The following is a 27352-nucleotide window of genomic DNA, read 5'->3' as shown; positions in this document are numbered from 1 at the left end:
GTGTTGCTACATACATACCCATAGATATACCCAATCAATACAAGGCAGTTTGCTGGGGGAGGTACTAGCAGCTGGGCTGCATCCGGGAAAAGCTTCATGAAGAAGCAACATTGTATAGATTGCTTTCCTGGTTCTGCTTACTTCACTTTGTATCTGTGCATATAATTCTTCCAGAGCTTTCCTGAATTGTTTATATTTCCTGAATATTTTATATTTGCTATTTATATTTATATGTCACTGTTTATTGTGGTATAATGTATTCTTTAAAATTTCTCCTTTTATTATGATGACCTTAGATATTAATCAACACAAACATTTTTCCAGGCAAAGAATAGGAAGAGGTTAGCAAATGAAACCAAGATTCTACTCCATATTACTTGTTACAGTGCTTAGATAAATCATTCTTCTGGTTCTACTCACTCATTCTACCTGCCATCAGGTTCCTCTGAATCCATCCCTAGGGCACAGTGATTGTCTTAGTTCAGGGATGTTCAATTACATTCCTGTGCTACAATCTGTTCAGTCCTCCAATTAACAGAGGCTATTTATCAGCCATTGAATCTTATGATGCTATGGAAGCTCTCATGTAACAATCCTTCCCTAAGGGTTTGCAGGAACTAAAGGATGTGTCTAGGAACCAAACTGATATGTAACATCATTTATTTACAGTGACAGTGTGAAAGCCTGATTGTCACGGACGTCAAAGGTCCTAAAGCCTGTGACCCAGGCTTGTTTGAAAGAAGAAGGAAATGCACAGGATGGTTTCTGGGGAATTCAGCTGTTAGTGGCCATGTTCATGTGTTCATTTGTTTTCAATATTGTCCAACCCTCTGTGATCCCTTTTGGGGTTTTCTTGGCAGAGATACTAGAGTGGTTTGCCATTTACTTCTCCAGTTCATTTGACAGATGAGGAAACTGGGGCAAACAGGGTTAAATGACTTGCCCAGGGTCATACAGCTAATAAGTGTCTGAGGCTGGATTTGAACTCATGAAGATGAGTCTTCCTGACTCCTGACCTGGCACTCTATCCATTGCACCATCTAGCCGCTCGCTAATGACCTTGTAAGATAGAGTAATTATTGCCTAGATGTTTGTAGATATTCTGTGCCCAAGACCTCAGGCATCTTATAGCACAGCCCAAAGGGCCAGACTTTTCACAAGAATACATATAAGGTTGAGGTCCAGACACATAAATGCACAGGGATATACATCCCAGAAATTAGACATCTTAGAGCCATGTTACTCTTTATAATGAATCCTCATCTTCCTTTCTTGCTAGGAGCCTGTCCATACTGTGTGCTTAAGTAATGATAGGTCTAGAAAAGAAAGGGCCCTTGACAGTCAAATTGAACTGAATTTTATTCATAGTATACAGGCAATCTCAAAGGGAGACAAAACCTGGTTTCCTATTGGCAGCAGCTGCTGCTTTTGTGCCCCACAGATCAACTCCTCTTCTTGACTGATTGTGGCAACACGCAATATATTTATAAATGTATGCAAATTAGTTCTCCTAAATTAGAAATGGTACCACATCCCACACTGTTTTAGAGTCACTTGGAGCTTGCGATCTGATCTTACCACTGCATGGGTTTTAAAGTTTTATTTGTATTGTGAGGATTGAAGCCTAAGTGGACATCAATACACCTGTTGTTCATTTTGGGAGAGCTTGCTTTCCAAATTATTCCAATGGTAGAAGACAAAAGGGTTCTGATTTACATATCCTCTTTTCTTTCAGTTTAAATCACTAAGTACTTATAAGGTGCCTTCTCTGGGCTAAGCACTCTCTACTCCTTATTAACAAAAATGACCCATGAAAATAGGAACATAGAATTTGGAGGTAGAAGGAACTTTGGAGATAATTAAATCTAAGCCTTTCATTTTACAGATGAAGAATCTAAGACCCAGAAAAGTTATGAACCTTGCACAAGGGCAGAATGAAATTGAACTCTCTTCTGAATGAAATCAGAGTTCTTTTCTTTATCCCTTAGGTGTGTATGAGAGTGTGTGTGTGTGTGTGTGTGTGTGTGTGTGTGTGTGTGTGTGACAGAGAGAGAGAGAGAGAGAGAGAGAGAGAGAAGGAGAGAGAGAGAGAGAGAGAGAGAGAGAGAGAGAGAGAGAGAGAGAGAGAGAGAGAGAGAGAGAGAGAGAGAGAGAGAGAGAAGGAGAGAGGAAGTGTGATTATGTGTTGGGGGAGGTCTGCACTTGTAATTCCATGGTAATAGAACGATCCTGGTGTGGAAAATCCCTCTAGTGAAGCTGATTGGCAAATTGTAGCTTAGATTTTTGGAGAAGTACCTGGGACCACTGATTGTGACTTGCTCATGGTCATATGGCTAGGAGGTGCCAGAGACCAGGCTTGATTCTAGGCCTTCCTGATTCTTGCCCAGTTCTCTATCTACTGTCCTTCACTGCCCATCATCCTGCAAAAAGGGAAGATATTTAAAAAGTCCAATATTCAGGTTAGTAGAAATTTGTCACACGTATCAATCAAGTATAAGTGTTAAGAAGGTGGATTTCCGTGCAACAGGAGCAGTTTTAGAGATGTTAAAATGACACAGCCAAAGCTTTGGGAGGCGTAATGAAGTCGCTGTGACTGGTCATCATCAAACTGAGCTGGGGTTGCCTGCAGGTTCATTATTTGGGTTCCTAGGAGGGACTCGGAGGCCATCTACTACAGCTGCCCCATTTTGCAGGTGAATAAACTGAGGCCAGACAGGGCAGGGATTCATCTTGGCAGGAATGAGCAGAGCTGGGCTTTGGTCTCCAGCCTCTGGCTCTAGTCCTTGTTCTGTGCTGGGTCAGATTAGATAAACTCTGAGGTGGTGGGTTTTTTTCTTTTTCTTTTCCCTGCTTCACAAATGTAGGATCCTGTCTCATATATTGATTCCTATTGTTAAATATCATCATCATCATTAGCGTTTGGATAATGCTTTGACCATGGGATTATTGTTTGAGAACTGGGAAAGACCTTAGAACATACACCATCTGAGATGGAAGGGGCCTTAGGACAGAGACTGTCAGAGAGGGGAGGGAGCTTAGAGTGATTTTCACACTGTCACATGGACGTAAGTGGCAGAGCTGGGATGGGAAAGCTTAGCCTGGGGTTTCCTTCATTACAGTCTGATGATAGGAGCAGTTAAAGATGGCCAGACTGCCTCAGGCCTCCTTCTGCCCTGGATGTGTTTAAGATTGCCCTGGCTCCTCTGTCAGCACAACATCCCCATTCTCCTGCTACCCTGGAGGAGTTGCCCTATCAAGACATATCTGGACAGTGGCCTTGGCCCCTGGAAGCACGTGCTAGGGAAGTCCTGGGTCTCACTTTAAAGAAATGTTTCAGGGCAAGAGGGAAGGTGGGTGAGAATGAGTGACCCAGTCTTGCCTGGGATGGCTTTCTCATGCATGGATGGTGGTGATCAGTAAAATTACCTGAGTCCTGCTCTTCCAGCAGTCTTACCAGGGAATCTTTAGTTCCAGATGACCTGCTTCTGAATCAATTACCCCAAGAGTTGAGTAGCAGCAGGTTTCCTTGCAAAATCAAATATCTGTGTTGTCTGATTCCCCTTCCCTCCCCATTGGCAGTCAGAAGCCCCAATGGATGGGCTGGTTTGTCCTGGTTCTGCCTCAAGAGTCTTAGATTGTCCTGGGCCAGGCATCCCATCTCCCATGGTGAGCCAGCTCTCCCATTCCAGGCCAGGAAGGCATACAAGCTGGCCCTTTGCATGGGATTCACTTTGCTCTTTGCTATTAGTTAGAACCTTTTTCTTCCTTCAAGGCCTCCCTCAGGAGTTCCCTCCTTCTTCAAAGCCTTTCCAGAAGACAACGTTCCCTTCCTCTTTGTATGTCCAGTCTTCTCCAGTTCTCTGTTTGTTGTGCTCCCCATTCTATCTCATATCCTACATACTGAGGGACACGTTGTACCTTTTGAACTATACTATAAACTCCTCGAGGCAGGGACTCTGCTGTTTGTCATCTTGACACTGGCAGCCTGTAGTACAGTGTCCCCAGAAAAGTAGGCGCCTAATAAATGTTGGTACAGTTTGGAATAATCTTACCATTTCCAGAAGCCAAGAGCCTGGAACAAAGTGTGCAGGCCTCTAAGCAACTGAAATTGACATCATAAGATCCAAAAGTTAAAGTTTTTATACTTTTCTCCCAAAAAAGAATTGTAAGCTCTCACTTAGAGCCTATTTACTTTTCATTTATACACAGCACTAACAGATGTGGTGCTAATACAATAATCCAAGACAACTCTGAAGGACTTATGACGAAAAAGCTGTCCACCCCCAGATAAAGAACTGATGGTGTCTAAATGCAGATTGAAGCATGCTTTTGTTTTTTTACTTTATTTTTCTTGAGATTTTTTTTTTAGTATATGTTTTCTTTCACAAACATGGTGCTATATCTTTCCAGGCTTCTGAAAAAAAAGTAAGAGCATATTAGAAAGTTGTTATGAGGCCTTTGGAGTTGGGGGTGTGGGACAGTTGAGGTTGCTGTTATAAGTATGGGCAGTTATGACATGTACTAACAGCCAATTGCCTGATAATAGAAATAGTTTAAGAAGAATTCCCAAAGGCCAACAGTCTGGGGCAGGGGTGGGGAACTGGCATCCTTAAGGCCACATGTAGCCCTCTAGGTCCTGAAGTGCAACCCTTTTGACTGAATTCGAACTTCACAGAACAAATCCCCGTAATAAAAGGATTTGGTCTGTAAAACTTGGACTCAGTCAAAAGGCCTCACCCAAGGACCTAGGAGGCCACATGTGGCCTGGAAGCTGCAGGTCCCCCCCTCCCCCCAAACCCCAGTCTGGGGTTATTTCATAGAAGGGTAAACAGACCTTGATTTTGAAGATATCTTGGCAAGAAAATGGAGACTCTTCCCTACCTCACCTAAAGGGTTATTGCAAGGGGAGAGTTATAGGATATAACAAGTATAGAAAGAGGAGGCAGCCACTGGTAGAAATTCCTGCCTGCATCCCTAAATGAGATACCCATGGAGAAGTGATCAGCCAGTGATGGATACCTTTCCCATGGCTTTGACTTCTCTGCTCAAGCTTTGCCTTCGATCGCTCCACGTCCCTCAAGGACCATTTTCATACACCCTCCCTGTCAATCTGTCAAGCTTCATAACAGATTAGCCCATCAAAAGCAGCTTCCCGCAGACTCTTACATGCCTCTGAATAATGATCTTCATCTTAATGAAATGGGAGAATCCATTTCCCATGGTTTCCCTTTGGAAATGGAGGTTTGGCTGCCTCCTTCCAGCCTTCCTGTGTAAGGCAGTGGGAACAGAGATGTCTGGGTTCTGGTCGAGAGGCTTTGCCAATTTCCCGGTGGATCTGATGGCCTTGGAGAGACAGCCTATGGAGAGAGACCTTGAGGCGACATTGTAATGTTGTCGGGACTTCTCACAGCTCTGATTCTGTCATCTTTGTTGGTTGACGAGTGAGCCTCAACCTTACTGGAAGTTAGTTCTTCTTTTGGCCCATGTCACCCATGTCACCCATGTCAAAGCATACTGTTGGTAGCTTGTGAGTTATTAGTCAGACTTTTGAAACATCAGAATCAATTTGATTAATAATTAATTTGCAAAGTTAGCAAGGACCTCGAGGCCATTTACTGTCACCTAACCCAGAGTAATAGAAAGAAGCACAGAGCCTTGGGGGGTTGCATCCCAGCTCTGCTTCCTATTTCCTGGGTGACCATGGGCAGATCATTTAACCTGAAGTTTGGTGATAAGTGGATAGAGTTCTGGGTCTAGAGTCAGGAAGACCTGAATTCAAATTCAGCCTCAGACACTTACTATCTGTGTTGACCCTAAGCAAGTCATTTAACCTGTGTTTCCTTAACCTTAGTTTTAACTTAACCTTAGTTTCCTCATCTGTAAAATGAGAATTATTCCTGTAATTATTATTATAACACCTACCTCAGAAGATTGTTGTGAGGATCAAATGAGATAATAATTGTAGTTCTTAGAACAATGTCTGACACATAGCACTCTATAAATGTTAGCTATTATTTATTATTATTTTTCCTTTTGGTGAGGCAATTGGGGTCAAGTGACTTGTTCAGGGTCACACAGCTAGCAAGTGCCAAGTGTCCAAGGTCAGATTTTGTTATTATTATTATTATTATTATTATTATTATTATTATTAGTAGTAGTAGTAGTAGTAGTAGTAGTAGTAGTAGTAGTAGTGGTAATAGCAGTAGTAGTGTAAAGTGGGGAGGAGGGAGATGAAAGGCAGTGGAGTAAAGTGAAATGTGGCTGGGATCCTTCCCAAACATCCTGAGGAAGGAGTCACCAGTGAGGTAGGAGGGCCCCAGTGCAGAGATTTCTCAGGGTTCAAATCATGGCTATGACACATACTGACTGTGTGACCTTAGGCAAGTCACTTAACTTGTCTCTGCCTCAGTCTACTTAGTAAGACTGTAAGCTTCAAGTTGATCTGCCTTTGTGAAGAGTTTCCTTATTGGAAGGTCACATAGGTATCAAGTAGCACCAGCAGGATTTTAAGCCAAGTGTTCTGACCCAAACTCCAGCGATTTTGCTAGAATTATAATGTCAAAGCTAAGCTCTTGAGACTCCTGGTGTCATCTCCTAGCCATTAGCTCACATGGCTTCAAAACAGGAGATGGTTTTGCCAAGTTGGACATGTGTTAGAACAGTGCTTTTAAGAATGTTCTGAGTTTAGAATCCAACTTGCATATTTTGGGATCTTTGCTACAGACCAATTAACTAACTCTGGCCTTAAAATGACTGTTGAAACATAAGGAGCAGCCTGTGGGTGAGTTACGTTATCTTCCCCCATCTGCCTTTTTTGGGGTGGAAAAATACACACCCAGAATCCAGGGAGGGGAATAATCTTTCCCCCATCTTTCTCCAAGAGTCTCCCCACGAATGAACCTTCTAGATATTTTGAACAGAGAGTTCTTTACTCTGTTCATCATAGTATGTTCAGGGGCTAGATTGTAAGCCCTATGTAGGCAGGGGCTATTTGATTTTTAGGTTTGTACTTTTGGTTCACAGCACAGTGCCTGGCACAAAATAGCTAAAACATTACCTTCTTCAGGAAGCATTTCCACGTCCTCCCTATCTACTGTCTGCATTTACCTCCCATCTCTTTTGTATTTTTTTTCTATATTCCCATTTATATACATTGTTTTCTCCCTGATTTGAATGAAAGCATCTTGATGGTAGGGACTGTTTTTGCATTTCTTTGTATCCACAGTGCTTAGCACTATGCTTGGCCTAGGATAAGTAGTAATAAATAAATTAATAATTATAAATATTTGTTGATTGATTGTGCTCTCATTTGCCAGCTATTTGACAATGAGCCAAATCACTTATTTTCTTTAATCTCCATTTTACAGATGAGAAAACCTATCCTCAAAGTGGTGAAGTGATTTGTACATGCTTTTCTATAGCTAGGAGGCAGTAAAGTGGGTATTAGAAGTCACAGCCTCCAGATCACCAGGAAACATGGTCTGTTTGTCTTTTATTAGGGATTTGAAATGTACAAACTGGTACATGATATGAAGACATAAAAGATGCTAGGATCTTAGAACTGGAAGGAAAGCCAGAGGCTCCTTATCTAGTCCGATCCACACTCTGGTGTGGTATTAGAAAGTGAAGAAAGGAAGAGAACATTGCCACATTGCCAAGGCTGGGGAGAAATGTATGGACCATGTGTAGTGCCCTATGGCAGGTATGAAACCAAGGAGCCTCTTATCAGTCTAGAGGTCAAAGCCAGAAATCTAACAGTGACTGATTCAGAAAACCTGGTTTGATTTCAATGAATGATGCCAAAAAACCTCACTTAATTTCATAAGCAATGAAGCCCAGACCCAAATTAGGAGGAAAGTGAAATAATGGCTAAAGATTTACTTTGTACAAAGAATTAGCTCATGGACGTATCATTTGGGGGTGTAGTTTTCCTAGCTCTGCTATTCTCTTTTCCTGACTCGGCTGAAGATGTCACAACTTTAAGCTAGGATGACATCTGCCAGTGAAGCCAGGTGATGGGACAGTCCCATTGTGAGACAATGACAAGAGCTCTTAATTCAGGGCAGAGCATGTGAAACTTGAATCTACTACATACGTGAGTCCTGCCTTTCTGTCATATTGCAATCACAGTCTCAGACTTAGGACTTCAGGGACCTAGTCCAATGTGATTCAGATGAGCCTCTAGCACCCTTAGCCAATGGTAATTCTGACTCAGTTTTAATACACTGGGATAATCTAAGTTATCTTCAGACCCAAGGACTGCAGCTTGTGAAAGGGCATGCTTGAAGTAGAAAGCCAGGAGTAGAAGCTGACACAGAGAAAAACTACCAGAGATGCTGTTTTCCTTCTTGTGTCAAGAGAAATAAATGGAGGTTGGAAAAGGAAGGGGAAAAAGCGAGATAGAAGCCAAATTGCCTAAAAGGAGAATGTTTTTCAAAGTCCCTAATGAGGTGTCAGTGAACCTAACTAGATGGAACTCCCCACCGTCTACCTCAGCTTTTCACACCATTCATTTCAACCAGTCATAATTAAGCTGTAAAACTGGAATCATGAGAGGGTTTGACCAACTTTGCTCCTGAAGAAGGAGCCTTCATTTTCTTTCTTTCTACTGGGGCCTTTGGCTATGTGGTACATTGGAGGCAGTCACATGTTGGAGGATATTCTGATGAAGAAGAATCACATGGCACTTTCCCCTGGATTGGTTTATTGACTCTGGTCATTTTTGCTTGGAAGCAATTTGGTTACTGAGGGTGAGGGGGGAATATCTTAATCCCATTAGTTTAGTTCTACTGGCTTGTTAGAAGGAGGTTGTTTTTTTAAAGTAGAAATAAGGAAATTTAAAAGGGAGAAAATTTTTTTTTAAAAGGAAAGCTAATGAGTTCCATTTGGAGCACGTTGAGTTTGAGATACCTATGGGACATCAATGTAGAGCTGTCCAGCAGGCAGTAGGTGATGTGAGACCTTCGCTCCAGACAGGACTTGATGGCTAGATGTGCAGATTTAAGAGTCATAAACAACACTGAGCTGTTAAGCTCCTTCAAACTGATGAGATCACTCACCTTCATGACCTCATTGCTTTACATTATCCCTGTGTGAGATAGTTATTCCAATTTTACTGATGGAGAAAATGAGCCACAGAGACATGAGGTTACTTGTCCAAGGCCACATTGCTATTTAATCACAGATCCAGGACTCATATTTAAATAATTTGGCTCAAGTGGGGTATAATCAATTTAGAGCTTGGAAATCTGAAGATGGAATTACTAATTATGTAACAAGCCAAGTTGGTGCATTGGATAAGCTTTCCAAAACACTGAGTCTTCAAGTTAACTACCTAAGACAAATTCAGCTGAGTTGAGGAGAAACCCCAGGAAGACCCTTGTATGAGAAGAGATTAAAAAAAAAAAACTTCTGGGGGAAGATACTGGGCTACCTGTTGTTCATTTATTTTCATGTATTAATTAGCTTTATATTTTCATATATTAATTAGCTTCTCGTTTTAACTAATTATTCTCAGTAACTAGATGCTCAAGGTTTTTTTTTTCTTTTGTGCTCCTAAAAAATGTAAATGTTGTTAGTGATGGACGGGTTTGGGCAAAGCACTGAGGCAAAGCTCCTATTGCCTATCCTAGTTGAAGATCTCCATGTGACCTTGGGTTGGTTACTTGACCTCGGGTGAATGACTTTCCTTATAAGGTTGTTATAAAGCAAGACCACAGGGAGCAATAGAACACTAGAGGAATCACATTTTTCCCTTTCTTGAGAACCCATGTTTCTTGGACAGAATGAACGTCCTTTATTCTGCCGTGTTCTACTGCCTCTCTGCATTTATTGAATATCTTACTCTTGTCCCTTCCTGGGCCAGGCACTGTGGGGCACCATGACCAATATATGGTTCAAGCTTTCAAGGAGTGTGCAGTTCAGGTGGAGAGATAAAAATAGTGCCATTGTGTGCCCCGACCTGTAGGTTCAGGAGAGAGAGGCCTGAAAAGGGTCTGGAGTAGTCAAGGAAGATTTCTCGGAGGAGCTAGGGTGTGAGGTGAATCTTGACAAGAGGGATATTTGGTTAAATAAATGTTTGTTGTTCAGTCATTTTTCAGTTGTGTCCAACTCTTCATGACCCTCAGGTTTTCTTGGCAGAGATAGTGGAGTGGTTTGCCATTTCCTTCTCCAGCTCATTTTACAGATGAGGAAACTGAGGCAAACAGGGTTAAGTGACTTGGCTTGAGGGTCACACAGCTAGGAAGTGTCTGAGGCTGAATTTGAATGCAGGTCCTCCTGACTCCAGGCCCATACTTTTTGTACTTCAGGTGGGAGACTTGATTTTCTCTCTTTTAATAGGAATGCCTTAAGGATCAATCATTCTTCAGGGATGGTTTCTACTGGGGAGGGGAGCAGGGATGAGAAGTTAACGGATAGTGAAACATACTTTTAAAAAGAACATCAAGAAAACATTACAAAAATACACAGAAGAAAACCCAAGAGGCAGAAGGGAATTCCAAGTAATAAAACATTTTTGTTACCACCTAGTTAAACTTAATATGTCTCTCTTAAAATAAATTAAACTGTATGTAACTCAAGTTCACAGTTTCTTCTACAGACTTCAATTTTGTTCTGGTATATGGAAATATTTATGGCTGATTTGTAAGTTCACAATAAACGTTTGTTGATTGCTTGATGGGGGCTCATCTAGCACAACCTTCACATTTTGTAGGGGAGGAAAAGCTTCCTAACAGAGTAGTCCCAAACTGAAATGGGCTGTTTGGGGAGGGAGCGAGTACCCAGTCACTGAAAGATCTCCAAGCAGAAGCTAGAAGACCACCCGATGGATATGTGTGATCAAGTCAGGGGGGAGTTGACTTCTGGGGTCCAACTGAGATTTTGTATCTGTGGCTGTGATTCTGTGATTACATTTGCAAATATGAGATGACACGTTGTCTCATTGGAGCCTCATATAACTCTGTGAAATGGATGTGACAGCTGTCATTTTTCCCATTTTAAAGATGAGAAAATTGAGGCTTAAAGAGTTTGAGTGACTTGCCCAAGGCCACAAAGCTAGTTAGTGTCAGAAGCAACAGTCTAACCCAGAATGCTTGGCTTCAAGTCCAGCACTTTCCCAATGCACTATCCTTTCTTGGGTGTTGGTTTTTGACAATAAGAAATTCTTTCTACAATCCTCTTCATTATTGGTACATTTTTCTTAAAGAACAGAACTGAGAAGGTTCTTTACATCATTTATGAGAATTGAATTAAGGGGATGCAGTTTCTATTGATTCCAACGATGGAAGGTGAGTGAAGACAGAATGGAATCTTGGTAACATTAGAATGCTCAAGCCAGAAGGCCATTCGGGCATCCCTAATATTTTGTTGATAAGCTGAAAGGGATTGTTTCAATTCATTCATGTTTTAAGTTGAAAAAATAGTAAACCCATTACTGGACCATCCTGAGGCAGACATGGGAAAGATGCAAAGTTTCCCACAATTTCATAATTAAAAGAGGTCATGGGATCGTAGATCTGGAGTTGGAAGTGACCTAAGAGGCTATGTATCAACCTCCTTATTGTACAGATGAGGATTGCCTGGCAATTAGGTGGAACCGTGAGTTGAACTCTGGACCTAGATTCTGGAAAGCCTAAGTTCAAATCCAGCTTAAGCTACATGACCTTGAGCAAGCCACTCAGACTCTCAGCCTTAGTTTTCTCATCTATAAACTGAGAATAGTGACAGCTAGCATTAATATATTGTTGTAAAGTTTGGTAAAATTCTTTACAAATATTACCTCATTTTATTTACACAACAAGCCTGAAAGATAGGGGCTATTATTATCCCCATTTTACAGATGAGGAAACTGAGGCAGAGTGACTTCCCAGGGTTGCAAAGTTAATAAATGTGTGAGTCTGTATTTGAACTCAGGTCTTCCTGACTCCAAATTCAACTAGCCACTATTCCACCTACTTGACAAGTTGCTATAAAGCCCTTGCTTGAGGGCCTCTGGAGATATGGTACTGTGTCCCAGGGTAGCCCATTGTGCTTTAGGGATACTAATAGGAACTTTTCCTAATGTGTTTTAGAAGTCTACTTCTGTGTCTTCTGCTCGTTATTTCTATTTCTCCCCTCTGAAGCAAGAACAAGTCTAACCCCCTGCCATGTGACAGTCCTTCAGGTACTGGAAAGGATGTTTCCCCAAGTCTTTTCTTCTCCAACGTAAATAACCCCAGTTCCTTAAACAGTTGAATCGTGGATTCTAGTTAGGTCATCATCCCAGATGTTTTCCTTTGGTCTTTTCTAGCTTGTCAATAACATTGTTAAAGTGTGTAGGCTAGAACAGAATTCAATCCTCCCAATGTGCTCTGACCAGTAAAGAGGTCCCTAAGACTGCTGCAACTCCTCTGGTTCCTTTGTTAATATATTGTTACTCTGGTTACTATACTGAAAGGCCTTCTTCACTATTTCCTCAACCAGTTCCTTTGAATATTGATAAGACCTTCCTAATCCAGGCTCACACACTCCCTAGCTGCACGACCCTGGGCAAGTCACTTTACTTCTCCTGCCTCATGTTCCCCATCTATAACACTGAGATAATAATGGCATCTACCTCATGGACTATGGGGAGGATAAAATGAGATAACATTTTCAAAGTGCTTTGTAAATCTTAAAGCACAATATAAATGGTGGCTGTTGTAATGATAGCATGTTTCTTTCTTGCTTCTCAAGTCAAGACGGTTCACTGATTAATCAGAGTTCTGATATATTTCTGTAACAATTTCCCTTACTTTAAAGCATTCTTTTGCTTATTTTTCTCTGCATCAGTTCATAGAAGTCTTTCCAAGTCTTTTCGGAATTCTTCATCTCTATTGGTCCTTAGGGTTCCATTCCATTCACATACCGCGCTTGTTTATGCCATTCTCCAATCTGTACTTCGTGTTTAATCCTTTTTTTAAAAAATCCTAACAGTTGCTATGCCTATTTTTGTTGCTTTAATTCTTTAGGAGAGGCAACAGAGCTGGGAATTTCAGATGCTAAGGCAGGCTGGTGGGGGGAGGGGAAGATATTTTGGGACAAAAGTTTCTTTGCCAGCATCCTTCAAATCACACCATAGAGGCAGATGTCGTCTCTTCTGCCTGCGAATGAGGGCCGGCCCTGGGTCCCTGAATCATTGGTATAATAACTAACTAGCTAAATAAGGACATAATTTCCCACTCCCTCAAGGACTATTTAAATAAACTTACTCAATAGATTTAAAACGATGTTCCCGAACATGCAGCCACCATGGGGAAAAAAAAATGCCACTTATGGGTGTTCCATTGGGCTCTCTCACGTGTGTACTCCACCAGCAACTCCCATATCAGTGCAGCTCCACATTTTGCATGTAAAAACCAGATTTTCCCAAAGGCCAGAGCTGCAGCTGAGCTCTTATATCCCCCACAAATTTGTCTTCTTTCTGAATAATCTTTTGCAACCAAATATCTAATTTCAGGATGGGGCACTCTTGGCCAACATTTTGGAGATGCTTGAGGAAGAAGAGTTGCATGACCCTCAGCATCAGTATCCTTGCATTCCATAGCACAGATTTAGAGCTGGGAGAGTTCTCAGGGCCTCTAGCCAAGCACTCCCATTTTACAGATGTAGAAAGTGGAGTCCATTCTACTTCCAAAACATCTCCACCCACACAGCTACCACCCTAGTTCAGGCCTTTATCATTGCTTAGACTGTTGCAACAGCTCCCTAAATTAGTCCCTCTGACTCTTTAATCCCTTTTCCGCAGTTGTCAAAGTGATTTTTCCTAAAGCTCAGGTCTAATTATGTGACTCTGCTGCTCAAGAAGATTCTTTTGCTCACTGTTACCTTTAGGGTTAACAACTAGGAGTCACCATAGTGCACAGAGCACCATGCCTGGCATCAGGAAGACTTATCTTCCTGAGTTCAAAACTATCCTTAGACACTTACTAGCTGGACAGCCTTGGGTAAATCATTTAACCCTGTTTGCTTCAGTTTCCTCATCTGTAAAATGAGCTGGAGAAGGAAATGGCAAACCATTCTAGTATCTCTGCCAAGAAAACCCCACATGAAGTCATGAAGAGCCAGACATGACTGAAAATGACTGAATAACAATAATCTCTAGGATAAGAAAAAAAAATCCTCTGTTTGGTGTTTAGAACCTGTCAGATAATCTGACTCTTGAGCCTGAGTTCACAGTACACCTCCTCTTACATTCTGCATTCTAGTCAAACTGTTTCCTCTGCATGCCGCTCTCCCCTGTCATCTCTAGAATTTCTTAGAATCTTTAGGCTTCTTTAGATAACAGACCAATTCCCAACTCCTAAATGAGGCTGTTAAGAGGAAAATTCTTTGTTTCGGCATTTATCCTGATTAACAAGGCAAAACTCAAGAAAAAAGAGAATCAAATGGAGTTTAATAAAATATTCATCAAGGTAGCAACACGTTGCCAGGTTAATCACTAGAGATTGGCAAGGAGTTCAAGATGGAATCAGCTTTTATTGATAACTTGATAACTTTCATAGTGAGAGAGGCAATTTCCTTAGGTCTGTGTCAGCAAAAAGGGATGCACTGTTGTGCCTCAGCTCCTCCCCAATTACACCATAAGGAAATGATATTATAGATAAGGGGGATGGACTTCTATGTGCAGGCTCATAGGTAAGGAATGACCTGCTGTGTTCTGGATAGCAGATAATACTGGGTGATGCCCTCCCACCCCCAACAGAGCCAGCCTCAATAGAACATCCCCCCAACACTGATTGGCAAGCAGGACTGGGAACAATGGAATTGCTAAGTCAGCATAACTTTCCATAAAGCCTTTCCTGATCTCCCTAGTTGTTGGTATCCATCCCCCCCCACAGCCCCACCCCGACATAATAAAAATTTCTTTATATTTACTCTTGCAGTATCTCAAAAGCCTTAGGGAGGTTGAAAATTCCCTAAGGTCTTTTAGACACACTGTGTAAAAGCTAGGACATTTTATAATCATATCTAATTCTATTGTCACAACAACTCTGGGAAATAGGTTCTATTATTATCCCCATTTTACAGATGAGGAAACTAAGGCACAGGTACATACAATGACTTGGCCAGTGTCACAGAGCTGCTAAGTTTCTGGGCAACATTTGAACTCAGACTTCTTAACTCCAGGTCTAGCAATCAATCTACAATGCCACCTAGCAACAATGTACATGTCTGTCCTCCATTTGAGAGTTCCCTAACACCAGAGAAATCACAGATCCATTCCTCATCTTCACCTGTGTAGAGGCTGTTTTCCCTCATTAGAAGGTAAGCTTCTGAAGTGAAGAAGGATGGTTTCATTTCTGCCTTTCTTTTTCCTGTAGAGCACAAAGTTGGTGCTTCAATGCTTGCTAGATTGAACTGAATTTCATAAGTCAATTTCACTCCTCATCAGAGTTGGAATATGAACCACGAGCATTGATTACAATGTCAATACTTCAATGACTAGTGATTTCATCTGTGTAGATTCTCCTTCCGTAATGCAGGTTATGGCTTCATTATGATAATTAATGAATGGTGACCAAGGGCAAAAATTTCGTTGTCTTTTAGTGAGGTTTTCCTAAACTTATCTAGACTTGTCCTGGGATGATACAAGTGGAATCTGTTGCAAGCAAAGTGTTAACTAGTAATTCTAGTTGTTGTTTAGTTGTTTTTCAGTTGTATCTAACTCTTCTGCATCCGGTTTGGCATTTTCTTGGCAAGGATACTGGAGTAGTTTGCCATTTCCTTTTCTAGCTCATTTTACAGATGAGGAAACTGAGGCAAACAGGTTTGGGTTACTTGCCCAGGGTCACACAGCTAACAAGTATCTAAGGCCAGATTTGAACTCGGGATGAGGAGTCTTACTAACTCCAGGCCTGGCATTCTATCCACTATGCCACCTAGCTGCCCTCATAATTCTAATGCCAGAGGCCAATTCAGTTTGGAGAAGGGGGCGTATCTCAAATCTCGGGAAACAAGGCTTTATGGGGGAAACCTCCCAAGATATCACCCACAACAGTGAGACAAATATATAAAAAAAGATCCAAATTGAAGCCAAGATGGCTCTTTATGAGGAGAGACCCTAAGACCCCAAGGTAGCTTGTGGCATACTGGAGGGAAGGGGCTCACCCAGGAAAAGGGGAGATGCATCAAGGAGAATGTGGTGGCCTGGGGATGGACATGAGAGTGGTTGGGTTGATCATGCCCCTAGAGGACCATGAGGCATGAGGCCAGGGGGCTGAGAGGATGCTACAGGGAATAAGGATGCCTTGGAAGGCTCTCAGCTAGCACCAGACTTTGGATGCATCCTGAACAGAGATTTCCTTAATTAACAGCCCAGAACCATTTTGGCCTGCGTTTATATCTTTTATAGCAATTGTGTCAGTTTTTCGTTTCTAATCTTAATTTTTTTTTTTTTAGAAATCTGCCTTTATAGGCTATTAGGAGACATTGAACCTACTGTCTGAGCAACACATTTGAGATAATGATGTGAAGCTTCATTGATCCTATTTGACAGTGGTCAAAACTGAAATGAGGCAAAGAGTGAGAGAGTATGGGATAATCAAAGAGCCCAGATTGTAGTCCCAGGTCTTCAGTGGGGCCTGTTGCAAATCATTACCTTTCACTCTGCCTCAGTTTCATTATCTGTCAAATGAGGGTTTTGAAGCCAATTATCTCCTCAGTAGCTGAAAGTTCCTGCTTCAATGTTCATTAATCCTATGACTCTGCTTGAAATCATTCTGTACAAATTGAGATTAGAATTTACATTGTAAGTCTTTCCCAGCTCTGGCATCCCTTGTTCTGAAGCCCTAGCTCTGATATCCTCTGTTCTAAGGACCCTTCCCACTCTGACATTCCTCATTCCAGGGGTGGGCAACCTGCAGCCTTGAGGCCACATGTGGCCTTGTAGGTCCTTGAGTGTGGCCTTTTAACTGAATCTCTAAGTTTTACAGAACACATCCTGTTATTAAGGGGATTTGTTCTGTGAAGTTTAGATTCAGTAGCTAGCATTTATATAGCCCTTTAAGGTTTGCAAAATACTTCACAAACATCTCGTTTGAATCTCACAACAACCTTAGGAGGGAAGTGCTCTGATTAGCCCACTTTACAGATGGGGAAACTGTGCCTTGTCCAGTGTCACACAGCAACAGTCTGAGGCAGGATCTGGACCCAAGTCTTCACAATGTCTGGTCCAATAGAAGGGAAATGACAAACCGGAGCTTGCCAAGGAAAGGGTGACTAACATGTTGAGGAGATGCAGAATACAAAGATCACTTTAAGGAAATGAGGTCATGTAAACTGGAGAAGAGAAAACTTGGGAGACACATGAGAGTGGGCTCCACAGACTGGATGGACTCTCCCATGGAAGAGGGATTGGCTCTGTCCTGCCCGCCCACAGAGGGCAGGACCAGGAGGCATGAGCAGCAACCACAAGGAGGCAGGTTTCATTTCAGTGCCAAAAAAACTGATTCCCAATCACCATTTAGAAGACAAGTGGGCAAGAGCATTATTCCATTCACAGTTACAAGCCTAGGCAGAGAGAGACATCCACTGGCCTCTAGAGAAGTATCTCCTCATGATGCAAGTGGGCTTCCTAAAAGGATCTATTTCCCAAAGGCGAATCACGCTGGCTCACAACTAGGCAGTCTTGGGAGCAGTTTGTTGCATTTCAGGGAGGAGAGACAGAGACCTTCTAATATGCTGGTCTCTTCTTGACCTTAGAGGTCTGAAAGAAAGCCGACTGGACAAGAACTAGAATTCAAAAGGCAAAACATCAGAGATGCATAGGACTGCTTATTTTACATTTGAAAGGGAGACACTCTAAAGTGACTTAAGTCAAGAAAGGGAAAAGACTGTCCCCCACCCCTTTATCTCTGCCACTGTAAGAGGTATCTCAAAATAGAATGGACTTCCCTGGGCAGGAAGAAGCATCATTGAGGCCCTCAAGCAGTGGTAAGACATTTGTTGAAGATGCTTATAAAGGGATTCTTGTTTACATTCAAGTTGCTCTGGAAGCCTTCAGAGGCTGTTTCTTATTGAGAATCTGTGCTTTGACTTTCTGTTTATCTTTCAACATCAGTCTGCTTAGCGAGGGCATTAATTACCATGAAAGGTCCACTGAAGTGAGTACTTGGTTAACAAGACCCTCCTCAGGATTTGATCACACACACACACACACACACACACACACACACACACACACACACATGCTTATTAGACCAATTGTTTCTTGTTTGTGTGTCAGCCTTTTTTAAACAAGTACATTGGGACATAATGTTGGGTGTGGCCATTAAAAGGTAAAACTTGCTGGATGAGCCAGAATTTTTCCAAGGGATTGTTGTATTGATTTCCAAAGATTTGTGGATTTCCCAGACTTTAGAAGATGTCTGCCCAAGGGGAAGAGTGTTGGACCGGCCTCAGGCAACAAGCATTGATTTACTTAGCAGCACCAATCACTGTGCTCAGGTGGTTCGAAGACCATCGCCATGAGACCTAGCCTTGCTTCTTGGGTTTGGGGGATAAACAGAATCACGCCTATGAGAACACTTTGTAGTCACAGAGTATGGCAGGAATTTCAGCTGATATTAGCAGGAATAATGTTGTTAATGAGAGTCAGTATGGTATAGTAACTGGATGGAGAGCTGGAGTTGGAGTCAAGCAGACCTGAGTTCAAGACTTCTCTCTAACACCTACTGAACTGCATGGCGTTGGGCAAGGCACTTTCCAAGTGCCCCTGGTCTTCTCTCTAAGACCATGTGGGGTTTTTTTGATATAAATTTATTTATTTTCAATTTTCAATATTTACTTCCACAAGATTTTGAGTTCCAAATTTTCACCCCATCTCACCCCTCCCCCCACCTCAAGACGGCATGCATTCTGAATATCCCTTCCCCTAGTCTGTCCTCTCTTCCCCCCTTCTCTTATCCCCTTCCCCTTCTATATTCTTTCTGTACCCCATTTCCTGTATTTCTTATTTCCCAGCAGCATGTGAAAACTTTTTTTTAAAACATATATTTTTAAAACTTTAGGTTTCAATTCTTCTCCCTTCCTCCCTCCCCAACCACCCTTATTGAAAAGGCAAGCAACTCAATATAGGTTATACATGTGCAGTTATGCAAAACACTTCCATAGTAGACATGTTGTGAAAAACTAACTCTATTTCCCTTAATCCTATCCTGCCCTCCCATTTATTCTATTCTTTCTTTTGACCCTGTCCCTCCTCAGAAGTATTTGCTTCTGATTACCCCCTTTCCCAATCTGCCCTCCTCTCTATCATCCCCCTGCTCTCTTGTCCCTTTCTCCCCCTATTTTCCTGTAGGGTAAGACAGATTTCCTTATCCAATTGAATGTGCATGTTATTCCCTCCATAAGCCAAATCCTATGAGAATAAGATTCACTCATTCCCTCTCACCTTCCCCATTTCCCCTCCACTGTAAGAGCATTTTCTTTTCTGTTTTTATGAGATAATTTACCCCATTCTATCTCTCCCTTTCTTCTTCTCCGAATATAATCCTCTGTCATCCCTTAATTTTATTCTCCAGATATGACCCCTTAATCTTCAACTCACCCTGTACCCTCTCTGTCTGTCTGTCTGTCTATCTATCTATCTAGCTACCTATACATACTAATTTTTTTCCTCCAACTACCCTAATGCTGACAAAGGTCTCATGAGTTACTTATAAATAGCATCTTTCCATGCAGGAATGTGAACAGTTCAACCTTAATAAGTCTCTTATGATTTCTCTTTCCTGTTTACCTCTTCATGTTCCACTTGAGTCTTGTATTTGAAAGTCAAATTTTCTATTCAGCTCTGGTCTTTTCAACAAGAATGCTTGAAAGTCCTCTATTTCACTGAATGATCATTTTTTTCACCTGAAGGATTATACTCAGTTTTGCTGGTAGGTGATTCTTGGTTGTAATCATATCTCCCTTGCCTTCTGGAATATTATATTCCATGCCCTGCAGTCCTTTAATGTAGAAGTTGCTAAATCTTGTGTTATCCTGATTGTGTTTCCACAGTACTTGAATTGTTTCTTTCTGGCAGCTTGTAATATTTTCTCTTGACCTGGGAACTCTGGAATTTGGCTACAATATTCCTAGGAGTTTTCCTTTGGGGATCTCTTTCAGGAGGAGATCTGTGGATTCTTTCAATTTCTATTTTGCCCTCTGGTTCTAAATATCAGGGCAGTTTTCCTTGATAATTTCTTGAAAGATGATGTCTAGGCTTTTTTTTGATCATGGCTTTCAGATAGTCCAATAATTTTTAAATTTCTCTCCTGGATCTATTTTCCAGGTCAGTTGTTTTTCCAATGAGATATTTCACATTTTTCTATTTTTCATTCTTTTGGATTTGTTTTACAGTGTCTTGATTTCTCATAAAGTCACTGTCTTCCAATTGCTCTATTCTAATTTTTAAGGAAGTATTTTCTTCAGTAATCTTTTGGACTTCCTTTTCCATTTGGCCAATTTTTCTTTTTAGGGCATTCTTCTCCTCATTGGCTTTTTGGACCTCTTTTGCCATTTGGGTTAGGCTATTTTTTAAGGTGTTATTTTCTTCAGTATTTTTTGGGTCTCCTTTAGCAAGCTGTTGACTTGTTTTTCATGATTTTCTTGCATCACTCTCATTTCTCTTCCCAGTTTTTCCTCTACTTCTCTTACTTGCTTCTCAAAATCCCTTTTGAGCTCTTCCAAGGCCTGGGACTGATTCATATTTTTCTTGGAGGCTTTGGATGTAGAGCTTTGACTTTGTTGTCTTCTTCTGGTTGTATGTTTTGATCTTCTTTGTCACCAAAGTAAGATAATATAATCTGACTCTTTTTGCATTGCTTGCTCATGATCCCGGCCAATTACTTGAGTTGTAAACTCTTTGTTAAGGTAAGAGTCTGCTTCCAATGTGGAGAACGTACTGTCCCAAGCTTCGGGCGTTTATATAGCTGTTTTCAGAGATGCTTGTAGGGACCTGTAAATCTTCAGTTCTTGAAAGGTGGTATGATAAAGGGCAAGGTGTTTAATCCTTTCCTGGCCTGTGCTCTGATTTATGAGTGACCACAAGCACTCCTTTCTGTTCTGGAACTGTGAAGAACGTTTCCTGTTCACAGCCACTACAAGCTCCACCACGCTAGTACTCCTTCTCACCCTAGTACCCCTGTCCAGAACTGTGACGTAGATCCAAGCACGGGCAAAGCAAGAGATTCCTGCCTCAGCACCAGCAGAGAGATCCCTGCAATCCCCCTCTGATCAGCCACTTGATTCCCCCTCAGTCTGTGGGCCAGAAGCTCGGGAAGCAGCTGCCCCCCCCCGGGCTGCATTCTCAGGGAACTGGATCTGAGACCCCACCTTCCTTTCTCAGCAACACAGAAACAGACTTTTCCCACTGACCTTCTAGGTTGTTTTTGGCATTCCTGGATTGAGGAGTCTGGAAACTGCCACAGACTCCCGCAACTCAGTCCTCTGAGGCCTGCTCCAGGTTTGCTGTGTCCTGCATGCCCACACCAAGTTGTGCTGCACTCCCAGTCTGGCATGATACACCTTTCTGATCAATCATCCAGGTTGTCTTGGGCTGGAAATTTGTTTCACTCTGTCTTTTTGTGGGTTCTGCTGCCTTAGAATTTGTTTAGAGCCTTTGTTTATAGGTGTTTGGAGGGGTTTGGAGGAGAACTCAAGCAAATTGCTGCTTTCACTCTGCCATCTTGGCTCCGCTCCCTCTCTAAGACCTTGTTGAAGGAACAGTGTGACCTACCTTCTAAAAGAAGATTCTCCTGTAGGAATTGCTCATACTAGTGAAATCTCAGACCAGGAGGGGGAAAAAAAGAAAGTGAGAGAATCACATTTGCATCTCAGATAGCAAGTCCTTTGCCGCTCCAAAAGGACTTCATAGATTCTTTCATTCACCTGATGTCTGAGAATCAAGTCCTGTAATTGACACAAAGTTGCTATGTGACCCTGGACAGGTCACATTTAATATTTTCAGTCCCTTAGGTCAATTTAAAACTCAATATAAATTAATTTATGTAAATCATTTAATATTTACATTACATATCTATAGATATAAATTTAATTTATGCAAATTAATTTACATTTATATTACATGTTTGTAGATATAAATTTAATTTATATACATTATTTAATTAAACTCTATAAATTAACTCTATAAAAACCAAGTTACAGAAAAGATGCCAATTTGGTAGAGAAAACATCTACATCTGGGAGTTCTGAATACCAGTGAAATTATGGCACCCATTCCTATCTGTGCTTCTAGTGATTGGAGAGCAAACATCTCAATCCAGGTCCTCACACTAAAAAAAAGAAGTTTTTTCCCCCCTTTTTGTGTTTAGTTGTTTCTCTTCTAATTAATGGTATTTTCCAGCTCAGGCCACTCTTTTGGCTTCACATTCAGGATGACTATTTAGCTTAATCTGAACACCAAGAAAAATGGGATATTTCCCAAGTACCTGGAATGAATCACACATAGCATTCCCCTCGACACAAAGAAAGCAGTCCAAGTCCCCAAGACCCCAGTCCCTGGAGAGCCTTAAGCAAGAAATAGTGATGAACCTACTCTTGGTGTGAGTGTCAGATCGATAAATCCTCATCTTAACGATTAGCCAAGGGCCGTAAAGACTGATCATGGCAGGAAATGCAACAATCTTTGTAGCCCCACTGGTGTTGAGGCATAGCTGAAATACCTACCACCTACTCCTAAGAATAAGACCCTAAATAATAATGAATGAATGATATGGAAATTAGCATTGTTCCCCATATCTCTCTCTCTCTCTCTCTCTCTCTCTCTCTCTCTCTCTCTCTCTCTCTCTCTCACACACACACACACACACACACACACACACATACATGTACATACACACAGGGAGATCCAGTCCTTCTAGGTTGAGATATAACCCAATGGATCTTCCCATTTATCTGCTGAACATAGGGGATCTCAGTCATTCCCTTAAAGCTTGGGTTCTTAACCTTTTTTGCATCGTGGGTGCCTTTGGCAATCTGGTCAAGCCCATAGCCTGTTTCTTAGAAGAATCATGTGTTTAAATGCATAAGATAAAATATACAGAAATAGAAATGAGACCAATTATATGGAAGCACAGTTGTCAAACTATTTTAAAATCAATTCATGAATCCCAGGTTAAAACCCCCCACATTAAGGTTAAGGTGCTCACTTAGGGGTATTTGGATTGGTTTCTCTTCTCTGAGAAACCACAGTTAGAGAAATACAAGGTATTAGTTATTGTGAGAGAATCAGATGAAACAGATAAGGAGTTCAACCATGGGGAATGATCATTTTCAGAAAATGGTTGGATGGTAGATGTTTGGTAGAAAGAAGGGTATGCCCTCTGTCCTGACAAAGAGTAAGCTTGTGGATCTCAAGCCCATAGGCTCTGGGATTTTTTGGACTATGATACTCCAATTTTTTTTTTTAAGAAGTGTGATAGTACCAGGAATGGGGTAGTACTTGGTGATACAGGACGGCAGAATGGAAACTCCTTGAGGCCAGAGATTATTTTCATTTTTAACTTGGTTTCTCCTAGCACAGTGCCTGCTTTGTGGAAGTCACTTAAATAGATGCTTATTGAATCAAACTGAGTTGGCGTTCGTTGATGAATATTTACTGAGCAGTTTTTTGCTTATGGCTGAAATAAACCTGATTTCAAAATTCACCTAATTATTCCCATAGCCCTGAGGCATTTAGAAATAATCATAGTTAATGACAAAAAGTACCAATGTTCAAATGACCTTAAAAAATCACCTTCTTTAAGAGCCCATATGATTTGGGGACTTCATCTTTCACAGGAGAGGCAAAGCAGTGAATTGATAGACTCTTGATGGGTCTGGTGGAAGCAGATTTCAGGATTTTATCAAGAAAGGAAGGAGGCTAGGCCCTCAGGGCTGAAACCATACTTTCTCAGCTGTACCAATGGGAATACAAGTAGCCAATTCAATTTCTTTGGGGGTCGTGGTTTGTAGCTTTATTGAGTGTGTGCAGCTCTCTTTTTAAAGCACACAGGATGTTTTCACTTCAGAGAAAAATGTCTACATCCCACCTGACAAATCAAAAATGGGTAATTATTATATCACTGGGCTGTTATTTATCACATTTTGAATGGAAATAAGTTGCTTCAGAGAGAAATCATGTTACATGGCTACCTGTCTGGCCTATTAATCTTAAGTTTAATTTTCTTTATTTAAATGTGCATAAAAATGTTTGCAACCTGCCTCATTTGTCTTTCTTCTAATTTCTACCAATTGATTTAAATATATTAAGAAAAAAACTTTGAATAAATAGGTTAAAAGAAAGCTGGGAATTTGGTAAATGGTGCTTCAAGCCGAGGATGGTAATTTATTTGTAAATTGGTTCACCTTCTTTCCAGCAAAAAGAGCAAAACTGAAAACCAGAAATGGAAAACACTGGAATAAAGTCACGTTGGAATGGAACGGCATCTTTGGAGAGGCACTGGTGGAAAGGGAAGGGGAAAGAATCTTGGATTTGAACTTGAACCCGGATTCATTCAACCAGCTTTCATTTAATAAGCACTCATTAAGTATCTACCACATAGGTATCCTTGTGCTTAGTGGTACAGATACAAAAGCAAAAACAAACAAACAAATGAGTTAAAATGAATATAAGATAGTTTGAGAAGGGAAAGACCCTCCCAACTTGGGGGAGGAATAGGGGAGCTTTCAAGAAAGGTTTTATGTAGGAGATAGCACCTACGTTAAAGCCAGGTAAAAAGTTAACTGTTACAAAGGCAAATATTCTTCTAATCATTGCAGGAAATTTGAGGAAGACACAGCCATGTGTCTTCAAGTTCAAGTCTTATAGTCTCAATGGAGACATGAGCCACAACCTGGAAAAGAAACTTACAAACAACAGGAAAACATAGTTTAAAGTATGGATGTGCCTAAGTACTGAGAGGAGGTGAAGAAAAGGGTCTTATTTAGATATATGGATGAATTTGTGATTTCTTTGATATGGGAAGAGCCCCCACCAGTGCAGATCTTATGTTCTTCAGACATTCTCCTTCTAGATCAGGGTTCTTAACCCAGAGTTTGTGAACTTAAAATCTGATAACTGTATGATCATATTAAATTATCTTGTAATCCAATGTTTCATTTTGTGCATTTAGAGGGGGTCCATGGACTTCACCAGACTTCTAAAGTGCACAGATACTCCATTACCTTTATTATTTCATTATTTGATAGGCATCTACTTTGTTTTAAGTCTTTGGCCACTACAAAAGTGCTAGTACAAGTATATTGGTGCATTTGGGATTTTTATCATTCTGACCTTTTTGAGGTATTTGCTTAGCATCCAGATCTCTGGATCAGAAGGTAAGAATATTTCAGCTACTATCTTTTCATAATTCCACATTGCTTTCCAGAATGGTTGAACCAGTTCTCAGCTCCTTCACTAATATAGAGGTCCTTACTTTTTTTATTTTGCATGTCCCTAAGGCAGTCTGATGAAGCCTATGGACCCCTTCACCAGATAATATTTTTTAAAATTAATGAAACAAAATGCATAGGGCCACAAAGGAAATCAAAGATAGGTTAAAACATGGATGCTTTTAGTTCCTGCCTCAAAAGGTTTTATGATTATCAAGTGAAATAACATGTAAAGATAATATTACAGTAGTATGTGAATTCTAGCTCTCATTATTTTTATTGCTGTTTTTGAGCTTGACCCTCGAGTTATAAAATTTGGGCAAGTCACTTTTATTCTGAGCCTCAGTTTACTTATCTACACAAACAAGATAATGACATATGCAATACCTCTTTCATAGGGTGGTTGTGAGGTTCCGGGGGGGGGGGAATAGGTGTGAAAGCACTTGGTACCTTCCTTCTATGACAGCTTTTTTTAGACCCACTTATGTTGGTATTTTAAGTGATTCGTGCTTGGTAAACCTAGTTACAGCAGGAAATGTGCATTGAAACAAACTATAAAAGTAATGAAGTCTCTGCAATGATTGCTGCTCACTAGCTCCTTTTTGTGCTGCAGTGGTTGGGATTTCTGGCTCTTAATGAGAGTGATGGAGTTGGCAGGTATACAAAGTGGGAATTAGAATCATATACATCTGGCACATGACTCTCTTTAAAAGATGGTTATAGAGGGATGTGTGCTGAGGTGATCCAGGACATTAAAAAAGCTCATAAGCTCCTGGGATCCTGAGCTGAAAGAGACCTTAGAGGTCAATCAATAAACCAACAAACATTTATTAAGCATCTACTATGTACTGGCAATGACAAAAATTAGAGCCTCTGCCCAGATGAAGCTTATGTTCTCATGTCGCAGGAAAACATATTCATGAATACGTAAAGATAGACTGCAGTATACGCAAAATAAATGCTAGGTGGGCAAAGATGGTGCAGTGGAGAGAGTGCTGTTTCTGAAAACTGAGGACTTAGTTTTGAATCCTGTCTCAACCTTTATTAGCTGGGTGACTGTGTGCAGACACGTCATATTCCTGGACCTCAGTTTCCTCATTTATAAAATGAGGGAAGTTGACAAGTTGACCTTTAAGCTCTCCAGGCCTTCCTGCTCCAGCTCTCTGACCTCAATGACTCCATGAAAAGGAGATTTCCTAATGAGAAAGGATCATCTGTCCCATCCATCCCCTTGTTTTGCAAGTGAGAAAGGAAACTCACCTGCCGGAGATAGAAGAGCATGAAGATTCTCAACTCAAATATTCCATTCTTTTTTCTCACCCCCTACCACATTAGGCTAAGTTCAAGAATCTTAAAATGCTCAATTTATTCACCAGGAAGAATTTTGAGGCAATCTACATTTCGGAAGGGGATCATATAGGGTAGTAGGACCTGAGTTCATGGCATGTCTTTGACACAAACTGACTTGTGACTCTGGCCAAGTCACTTAACTGCTCATTGCCCCAGAAGACTCTCTAAGATGATAAGTTGTGGAGCAGGTGTTGATATGTATTGGTATAGAGAGTTTACTTGTCTTGGAGCTCCCATACCAATTAAATCATAGATCTGGACATAAATTTTTTAAAAAATAACATTTTATTCAGTTAATAGGCATTTACTTGTTCTCCCTCCCATTTTTACTCCCTGTTTCCCTAAAATGAACAATTTAAAAAATCAAAGCAAAACCCTCAAAGCAAATATTAAGTCAAGCAAAGCAAATTCCAATATTGGCCATGTCTGAATGTGTATGTCTTATTCTACATTTTATTTCTAACTTCTCTCTCCCAGGAGGTGAATGGTATATTTCTTTTTTTTTTTTGGAATTGTGGTTGGGCACAGTATTGATTATTAGAGTTCTAATGTCTTTCAAAGTTGTTTTATTTTTATTTATTGCAATGTTGTGGTATGTGTATAAATC

The sequence above is a fragment of the Phascolarctos cinereus genome, unplaced genomic scaffold (genome assembly GCF_003287225.1).
Source record: "Phascolarctos cinereus isolate Bilbo 61053 unplaced genomic scaffold, phaCin_HiC Scaffold_5;HRSCAF=322, whole genome shotgun sequence".
NCBI classification, from domain to species: Eukaryota; Metazoa; Chordata; class Mammalia; order Diprotodontia; family Phascolarctidae; genus Phascolarctos; species Phascolarctos cinereus.
This window is presented reverse-complemented; position numbering follows the sequence as displayed.